General features: G+C 48.6%; 1 long non-coding RNA gene across 1 annotated transcript; it reads left to right on the forward strand.

Annotated features, from left to right (window-relative positions):
• The first annotated feature begins 237 nt into the window (after nt 1–237).
• LOC135330664 (uncharacterized) lies at nt 238–9,137 on the forward strand. The gene is made up of 3 exons (XR_010392630.1): nt 238–293; nt 1,349–1,544; nt 8,306–9,137. It is a non-coding gene; the product is annotated as an uncharacterized LOC135330664 (long non-coding RNA).
• The last annotated feature ends 327 nt before the right edge of the window (nt 9,138–9,464 follow it).

The raw sequence follows: 9,464 nt of genomic DNA on the forward strand, positions 1-9,464 counted from the left end.
CTGCCGCGGTTTCCGGGGAAGGGGAACGGGGACGGGCACGGGGGTGAGACGAAACGCAATCTCCACAGGGTCAAACCTCACCGAGAGCTATGGGGGGGGGGGGGGGCGCGGCATGCCGGGAGCAGTAGTCTTCCGTCACTGGGCTTCCGGGAGGCCATATTGTTTTGCGCAACATGCTAGGAGCAGTAGTCTTCCGTCACTGGACTTCCGGGTGGCCATTTTCGTTTGCAAGGCAGCCCGGGAGGTATAGTCTTCTGGCAACAGCTTTCCTGGCGGCCACTTTAATGTGCACGGTATGCCAGGAGATGCAGTCTTCTCAGACTGGGCTTCTGGGACCATGCTGCGCCTGTCGAGGTGGCGGGAGGGGCAGTTCTCTGTCAGCGGGGTTCCCACGAGCCAGCTGCATTTTGCTCTGTGGCAGGCCAGGAGCTGTAGTTCCAGGTGCCTAGGCCTTCTCGGCCCTGCAGCAGTGGCCTGCTGTGTCTGTTTCTTACTGGACGTGTGCTGCTCATGCAAGAGTCCCTGTAAGTCATGGGGAACAGTGGAATTTCCCTGGTTTTCCCTGGTACAGGACAGGAAGCATTTTCCATCTCTGATGTGACCAGGCAGGCTTGTCCCCACGGGCTGGGGCTCTCCCTCTTGGAAATGGGGAGGGCAGGGAGAGTAGGAGGGGTGCTGCAGGCTCCTGGGAGTCATAGCTTTCCTCAGGACTGGGGCCAGTTAGGCAGCAGCTGAGGCGTGGCGGTGCTGGGAGGGCACAGTGCAGAGCTGTCCTGTTATGCAGCACAAGGGAAAGTCCTCAAGGAAACGTGAACTGCACTGTTTCTGTCCAAGGACCCTAAAACAGCATCAGGGATACCATGCCACTGCTCCCAAGGGCACTGCGTTCAGCTATCTTTAACTGTGTGGAAAGAGCCTGCGGGAGACCTGGCCACAGGTACAGAGAATCCCCAGTTGCCTCTAAGCACCTGGAACTACATGCATTTTCTTTACAAAGATGTCATCTCTTTGATGCCTTGCTGCTGCTTCCATCTTGCTCGGTGCCCAAGCCTACTACATTCAGATCTACCTTTCTTGCTGCCTTCCGCTCTGTCTGAGCTGCTCGCCAGATCAAAAGGCGTGTGCACCTACAGGAGGGCAAATCGGTGACAGGACAGGAAAGTACATGTGGATGAGAAACAGCTGCTTTAGAGGTCTAAGATGCAGGGGCAACTGAGAGGAGTGAAAGGAGCAGGGAAAAATGGTGATGAGGAAGGTGTGCTGTTAGAGGCAGTACAGTGCAGAAGAGAGGGGAAAAACTGCTCCTATGATGAAATAAAAACTGACCTTAAGAGAGAGTTGCTTTTAGCTCTTCAGGTTACGAATATGCATGACTTCCTGAGAACTGTTCTGAGCATGCAGTGTTGCAGATCATGACTGCCTGGGCAGCACTCCCCAGCTTGTCTGCGAAGACTACACAACACCTGGCAGCTGCCTGTGGAATGAAAGCAAAGGCCAACTTCTCAGAGGGAAGAGGCAGGCTCCAAGCAGGAAGATTATGGCAGGTGAACTAATACCCCAGGACCTTCAGTTTTCCCCCTTGTCCCTCCAGGACTCACCCACTTGCTCCCTAGTTCTCTCGGGACCAATCCATTTGCCTTTAGGTGTGCTCCAAGGCACTCTGTTTGTTCTCTTGTCCCTTCAAATTCTTTGCTGCTTTTTACTTCCCGTGAGATCACTCTGCCGTTTGGTGTCTGTGGACCCTCTGGTAGCATCAAGACTCCTATGTTTGTTCTCTTGTCCTGTTAAGTCCCCTCTCTTTTCCCTCTAGTCCCCTCAAAACCTCTCTGTTCACTACTGGTGCATCCCAGAGCCTTTGCTTTTCCCTCTAGTCCTCTCAGGATGCCTGTTTCCCCTCTGAGCCCCTTAGGGTCCATCTCACTGCCCTTTAGCCCCATCAGAACCCCTCTGATTGCCACACACTCCCCTCAGGACACCTGGGTTTGCCTTGGGGGGAACCCCAGAACCTGGTGCATTCATGGCACCCTTTCAGTGTGCCCTACAGCCCTTCTTTTCCATTGGTTGCACTGCAGAGTCCTCTCTATGCCCTATCCCTATCACCATTCTGTGTGCTCTCTATCCCATCAGGTCCCCTTTCCTTCCAGTCCCCTCAAGACTCCTCTCTCTTCCTTCATTGTACCTCACGTACCTCCATGTGTCCTCTAGTCTGCTCAAAATCAATCCGTGTTGAATGGAGTTGCCAAACTGCTGGTCTTCATTGTGCTCCAGCACCCCCTAAATGCTCTCAAATTCCACCTCGGCTCCTACTTGGGAGTTCTGTTTCTCTCACATCCCTTTGTCCCCTTTGTTTGCTTCTTAGTGCATACCCTATCCTTCCATTTCCTTTCAGTGTGCCTCACGCCCTCTCAGTTACCCTCTACTCCCTTCAGAACCCCTGTGTTTGTTTTTCTAAGCTCCCCAGAACCCTGTGTTCTGTTGTGCTCCAGGGCTCTGTTTGCACCCTAGTCCCATCAGCACCCATCCTTTTCCATTTTGGTGTGCCCCAGTGCCCATTGTATGCTGTCTCTTCCCCTCAGGACTCCCACATTTGCCCTCTAATCCCCACAGAATGCTTCCTGTGGCCCATGGGCTCCCTAACGACACCACCCTCCCTCCCCCCGTGAGCCTTTGGTGTGCACCACAGACATCCTTCTGACATGCTATCCTAGAACCCAATGTGTGCCCTCTAATCTTTTCAAGACTCTTCCATTTCACAATTTAGTCAACTTAAAACTGCCCCCAAAGTCTTCATTATGCCCTAGAGGCCTCTGTTTGATGTCTAGTCCCCTTAGGACTGCTCCAGGCCCCTCAGAACCCCTCCATTGGACTTCATTGTGCACCAGAGGCTCAGTTGGGCATGTAGAGTCCTTAGGACCCCTCTAGCATCCTCAGGACTCCTCCTGAGGCCTTTGTAGTGCCCCCAGAGCCCTTATTTGGTCCACCAGCTCTCGTAGGACTTTTCTGATTCCTTCAATATCCCTCTTTTGGCCTTCATTGTGCAGGAGCCCTCTGTTGTCCTTCTAGCTCTCCAAGCACCCCTCTAGTCCCACCAGGACCCCTCCTTTTGCCTTCATTGTTCCATATAGCATTTTTTTCTTCCTTCTAGTCCCTTTACAACCCCCCCCCCCCCCCCCGAATACTCTAGGTGCCTCTTTTGGCCAAAATTGTGCCCCGGAGCCCTCTTTTGGCCCTCTAGAACCAGGACCCCTCTAGTCACCTCTGAATCCCTCTCGAGGCCTTTGTTGTGCCCCAGAGCTGTCTTCTGGCTCTCCTGACGACCCCTTTGGATCCCTCAGATTCCACCTAAGAACCTTTCTGGAGGCTGTCCTTGTTCCCCAGAGTCTTTTTTGGCCTTGTAGACCTGTTAGCACCCCTCTAGTGCACTCTCAAACACTCTCTGGGCCAAAATTGGGCCCCAGAGCTCTTTGGGCTCTCCAGACCCTAGAGAATAGAATCTCTCTTGTCCTCTCAGACCACCTCCTGAGCTCATCCTTGCTCCCCAGTTGATATTTTTTTTCAGCCATGTAGACCACTTAGGACTCCTCTAGTGCACTTTGGACTACTCTTTCAGTCTCCCTTCTGTCCCAGAGCTGTCTTCTGGCCCTCCAGCCCCTTTCGCACCCCTCTAGTCCCTTCAGAACCCCTCCGGAGGCTTTTGTGATGCCCCGGAGCCCTCCTTTGGCCCTCCAGCCCCCTCAGCAGCCCTCTCATCTGCTCTGGACCCCTCTTTTGGCCACAGTTGGGCCCCAGAGCTGTCTTCTGGCCTTCCAGCCCCCTTAGGGAACATCAGGTCTCCTCAGAACTCTTCCAGATTTCTTCCTGGTTTGCCAGCATCTTTTTTTGGCCATCTAGTCCCCTTAGGACTCCTCCGGTCTGCTCAGAAAACCCCTCCTGGGGTGCTTGTTGTGCCCCAGAGCTGTCTTCTGGCTCCCCAGCCCCCTTAGGAATCCTCTAGTCTCCTCAGAACCTCTCCAGATTTCTTCCTTGTTCCCCAGAGTCATTTTTTGGCCATGTAGACCCCTTAGCAGCCCTCTAAGTGTGCTCTGGACTACTCTTTCAGCCTTTTTTGTGCCCCAGAGCTGTGTTTTGGATATCTAGAGCCCTTTAGGACCCTGGTAGACCCCTCAGAATCCCTCTGTAGCCCTTCTTCATGCCCTGGAGCCTTCTTCTGGCCCTTTAGCAGCCCTCTGTTCTGCTTTGGCCTCATTTTTTGACCTTTTATTTCCCCCCCGCAGACCACTCCTGGCCCTCTAGAACCCTTAGCACCCCTCTAGTCCCCTTAGCACCTTTCTAGAGGCCTTTGCTGTGCTCCAAAGCTGTCTTTTGGGTGTCAAGTTCCCTTAGGACACCTCTAGTGTGCTCAGAACCCTGCTGGAGGCCTTTGTGTCCTGGAGCCCTCTTTTGGCCATCCACATCCCATAGGAGCCCTCCTGTCCCCTCAGAGCACCTCCTGAGGTCGGTCATGTTACCCAGTTTTGATTTTTTTTTTCTTTTCTTTTTTCTTTTTTTTCTCCATTTAGTCCCCTTAGGAGCCCTCTGCTCTGCTCAGAACCCCTCCTGGGGTGGGGTGCTTGTTGTGCCCCAGAGCTGTCCTCTGGTTCCACAGCCCCCTTTGGAACCCTCTAGTCTCCTCAGAAGCCCTCCAGATTTCTTCCTTGTTCCCTAGAGTCATTCCTTGGCCATGCAGGCCCCTCAGCACCCCTCTAGTGCACTCTGAACCACTCCTTGGGTTTTCCTTGTTCCCTAGAGCTGTCTTTTGGCTCTCTAGCTCCTTTAGAACTTCTGCGGTGTTCTCAGAACTCTTCCTGAGCCCTCTCTTATGCCCTAGAGTGCTTTTTCATTGTTCAGCTGCCTGAGTACCCCTGTTTTCCTCTGAACCGCTTTGGAGGCTTTGCTTGTTCTCTTCTGGCTTCTTTTAGTTGCTCTCTAGTCTCCATAAGAGATGTCTGATCTGCTCTGGATTCCTCTTTGGAGCTTTTACCTCCAAAAGTGAGCAATAAAGGCTTAGATAACATTTGTTTGCCTTTTCCCATTACTCCTTGCATCACTATTTTATCTGATGACTTGCATCCTTTAGGCTCAAAATTTAAAAGGGAAAAGGTGGCTCCAGTATCCACTAGAAAAGGAATTTCTAAACCTTCTGTATTTGCCATTACCTGCCCCTCAAATCCAAACTTATATCCCATAAATTTACCCCAATTTCCACAGTATTTTCTGAGCCTCCTCTCTCCTGTCATTGTGGACTGACTGGGAATTGCCTGGTCTCATTCTTAGTGTTTGATTGCCTCATGCTGGCCCCTCTATTCCCAAGTGCACAGGGCCTCACTGAGCATTCCTGCTTCCAGTGTCCTTGTTCCCCGCAATAATGACAAACATCATTAACTCTTGATTGTACAGCACGTTCACTTTGATTCCATCTATCTCCCCTGCTGCGCCCCCTCCCCTTGCCAGCCTGGCATACACTCTTTAAAATACTTTCGTGTATCAGGGGCTGCTTGATCTATAACAACACTAACTGTGAGAGCATCATTGAAGTTTTGGGGGGTCATTCCTCCATATTTTAGCAGGGCTTATTGCAAAAGTCCCCAAAAGTCGTGGGGGTGTTCATCTAATCACTGTCTGCATTCTTGCACTCTAGTCCAATTTACTCCTAACTCTCTGCATGCTCTGATTACTTCCGCTAAATTTCAAAGTCCTGTTTTGTGGAGGATTTTCTAGAGGAAAACGGACACGTAATGCAAAAGACTTTGAAACAGCACAGTGGAGATGGGGCCGCCCGTGAGTGCGGACTGCCCACACACACACACCCCCCACCCCCACCCCCCCACCCCCCCCCGCGACCCGGCCTTCTGGGAAGGATCCATTGCCCCAGGGCTGCTCAGCGGGGCGTGACTACACTCGCTGGGGACGTCCCCCGCCTGCCTCCTTCCCTCTCTCCTTTCCTTCCCGCCTTCCTTCCCCCTCCCACCCAGCCCTTCCTATCTCTGCCTGGGCTGCCTTCACCGGTCATGTTGCCGGAGCATTGGGATCTTTTAGTAATTGATTTAAAGGATTGTTTTTTCACAATTCCCTTGCATCCCGAGGATGCAGAAAAATTTGCTTTTACTGTTCCCTCTATTAATAAGTCAGAAGCTGCAAGAAGGTATCATTGGGTTGTATTACCGCAAGGCATGAAAAATTCTCCAACAATGTGTCAGATGTTTGTTGCATGGGCCTTGGAGCCAGTAAGGCAAATGTTTGACAAACTGTTAATTTACCATTACATGGATGATATATCAATTGCAGGGGACAGTATGAGCAAGGACGAGGTTTTGCAAAGAGTCACTAGCATGTTAGAGCTAAGGGGACTGAAAGTAGCGCCAGAGAAGGTTCAACAATATCCCCCATGGCATTATCTCGGATGGATAATTTCAGATAGTACAGTTAGGCCACAAAAAACAACGCTGACAACAGAAATCAAAACACTGAATGATGTACAGAAACTTGTAGGAGATATTCAATGGATCAGAAACATATGTGGAATCACCAATGATAATTTAGGGCCATTAATAAAACTATTGGAAACATCAACCCAAGCAAATGACTCACGTCAGCTGGGTGCTGAGCAAAAACTGAGTCTTGAAAAAATTTCACAAAAAATTGTTCAATGCCAAGCAAATCGATTAGTGGTTGAATGTCCAATTATGCTTATGCTTATAAATTCAGGAAAACAACGTATGCATCGCTTTGCGTTGATTATGCAATGGATTGATCAACGCCCCAATCCATTGAGCATATTGGAGTGGGTGTTTCTGCCTTTTAGACCAAAGAAAACAGTATTAACAAAAGCAGAGGCTTTTAGTCAACTCATTATGAAGGGTAGAATTCGAATTGTTGAATTATCTGGTCAGGAACCGAGTACTATATTTGTACCATTGGCACAAGAGTATTTGGAATGGTTGTTGCATATTTCACCAGAAATGCAAATTGCAATTGCAGGATTTACAGGGGTAATTACTAACAAATACCTAGCACATAGAATAATCGCTGTGTTGCATGATCAGACCCTTGAAAAGGGAAGTTATCACTCTGAAACGCTAGTAAAGGGCCCCACGATATTTACAGATGCTGGTAAAAAATCCAAAAAACCGGCCGTTACCTGGCAAGAACCAGGGGTGTGGAAAGAACATGTTATGAACGGATGCCAGGAAGACTCTTTGCAAACGCTCGAACTGATTGCTGTTGTATGGGTCTTAACGAACTGGATAAATGTTCCTGTCAGTATAGTATCTGATTCTTTATATGTGGTGGGAATTGTCAAAAGAATAGAGAATTCGATGTTAAGGGAAGTAGCAAACAAGAGGCTGTATGAACTCCTGTCAATACTTTTAAGAATTGTAAATAATAGACAACAGTTACATTTTATCACTCACATTCGTAGTCATCAAGTTGTAGGTGGTCTCGCACAGGGCAACAATCGTGCGGATCAACTTGTTGCTCCAGCATGGACAGGACCACCAGTCAACACTTTTGAGCAAGCTCGGTTATCACATGACTTCCTCCATCAGAATGCAAAAATGTTGGCACGACAGTTTCACTTGATGCAGACTGATGCTCAAGGAATTGTAAAATCATGTCCTGTTTGTCAAAAAATAGGTTTTGGACTCAGGTTGGGACTAAATCCTCGTGGGTTGGGCACCATTACAAGTATGGCAAATGGATGTCACGCATTTTGCTGAATTTGGAAAACAAAAGTATGTCCATGTCACAGTGGATACCTTTTCGATGGTAATATGGGCAACTGCTCAAACTGGAGAAACTGCACAGCATGTGATGAAACATTTATACGCTTGCTTTGCTGTTTTAGGGGTACCACTGTCTATCAAGACAGGTAACAGTCCTGCTTATGTCTCTTGTTCGTTTCAACAGCTTTGCCTACGATGGGGTATTAAGCATATTACAGGAATCCCACATTCTCCCACTGGACAAGCTATCGTGGAGCGCGTGCATCAGACTCTAAAAAAAAACCAGCTATTAAAACAAAAAACGGGGAAGAATGGTTTAGGGCCGAGCGAACGGCTAGCAAAGTCACTATATGCGCTGAATTTTCTGTGCTTAGCAGGAGGACAAGAAGAGCCTCCAATGATTGTACATAGCAGTGTATTAAAATCAGGGGTAGAGAAAAAGGAGAAAATTCTTGTTCAATATAAAGATTTAAAAATGGGACAATGGAAGGGACCTGTCGAGGTACAAATGACTGGTAGAGGATATATGTGCTTACTTACAGATGAAGGACTTCGTTGGATCCCAGCAAAATGGGTGAAACCATGGATAGAGTCAAACAAAGTGGGCCAGGACTCATTGTAATCGCTCGAGCTGTAATTACTGCACGCGTGTAACTAAAATTTAATTATTTAATTTGCTTTGATTTGGCTCTGAATTTTTCTGTGGGAACCTAGGGTCAGGCCCTGTTATGGTGGCCAACACTGTCGGGGCCTCTCATCTCCAAATGATCATTTGGCGCCATCGGGTGAGTTCACCTGGGATCTTTTGGCAATAAGAGGCACCGAAAAGATGAGTCTTAAATTCCTGCCTAAATTCTAAATTCTGGTCTGGTAACAGTGCACTGTAAGGGGTACGCAGGCTGGCCACCGTAAGGCGTACCAGGGGATGGATGTGAGTCCCATCCCCAGGGTTTGAGTGGGTTTTAAGTCCCTAATGATGTTAATGCCTGTAGTGCTATTCGTCATATTGATATGTGTTTTGTGGCGTTGTCTGATAACACTGGTGTCTCGATCAATCAAGAGTGTCTGGATTGCTCAAAGAAAAGAAGGGGGATTTGTGGAGGATTTTCTAGAGGAAAACGGACATGTGAGCAATCCAGCCCTAATGCTAATAGCAAGAGTGTGAAAGTAGGTTTTGCGGCCTACTGGTAAGGTTACTAGAGGGCATGCAATGTGGTGAGAAACTGTCCTTGGAACGAGAAAAACAACTCCCAGGAAAAACAACTCCCAGATGTTCAGTGAGAAACTTACGGGCTTAGGTAATTTCTTTGCCTCCTTGGAGACAATAAATGCTATCCAATCATATACTGTTTAGATGTGCGTGCTAAATGAACATGTACCAATCACTGTATAGTTGATTCATGGGATCACTTTTAAGGCATATAAAAGACGCTATTCAGGCTTAATAAAGTGTCAGCATTTAATCATATTGATTGGCGTGCTGTCCGTTTATCTCCCGCACTGTTTGACACACAGCTCTATCTCCTGCATTATTACAATCCCAGTTTGGGTCATTTGCTAGCCAGAGGTTTCTATTTCCCTGGCTTACTGCGCTACTTCCGCATCTTTGTTAATTATCTTATCCCCTTCATTTGGTTGAAATAATTCCCTCAGAAGAATCTGGGTATCACTCCAGTTTGGGTTGTGCCCGGTGCATATATT

The sequence above is a fragment of the Dromaius novaehollandiae genome, chromosome 23 (genome assembly GCF_036370855.1).
Source record: "Dromaius novaehollandiae isolate bDroNov1 chromosome 23, bDroNov1.hap1, whole genome shotgun sequence".
NCBI lineage: Eukaryota > Metazoa > Chordata > Aves > Casuariiformes > Dromaiidae > Dromaius > Dromaius novaehollandiae.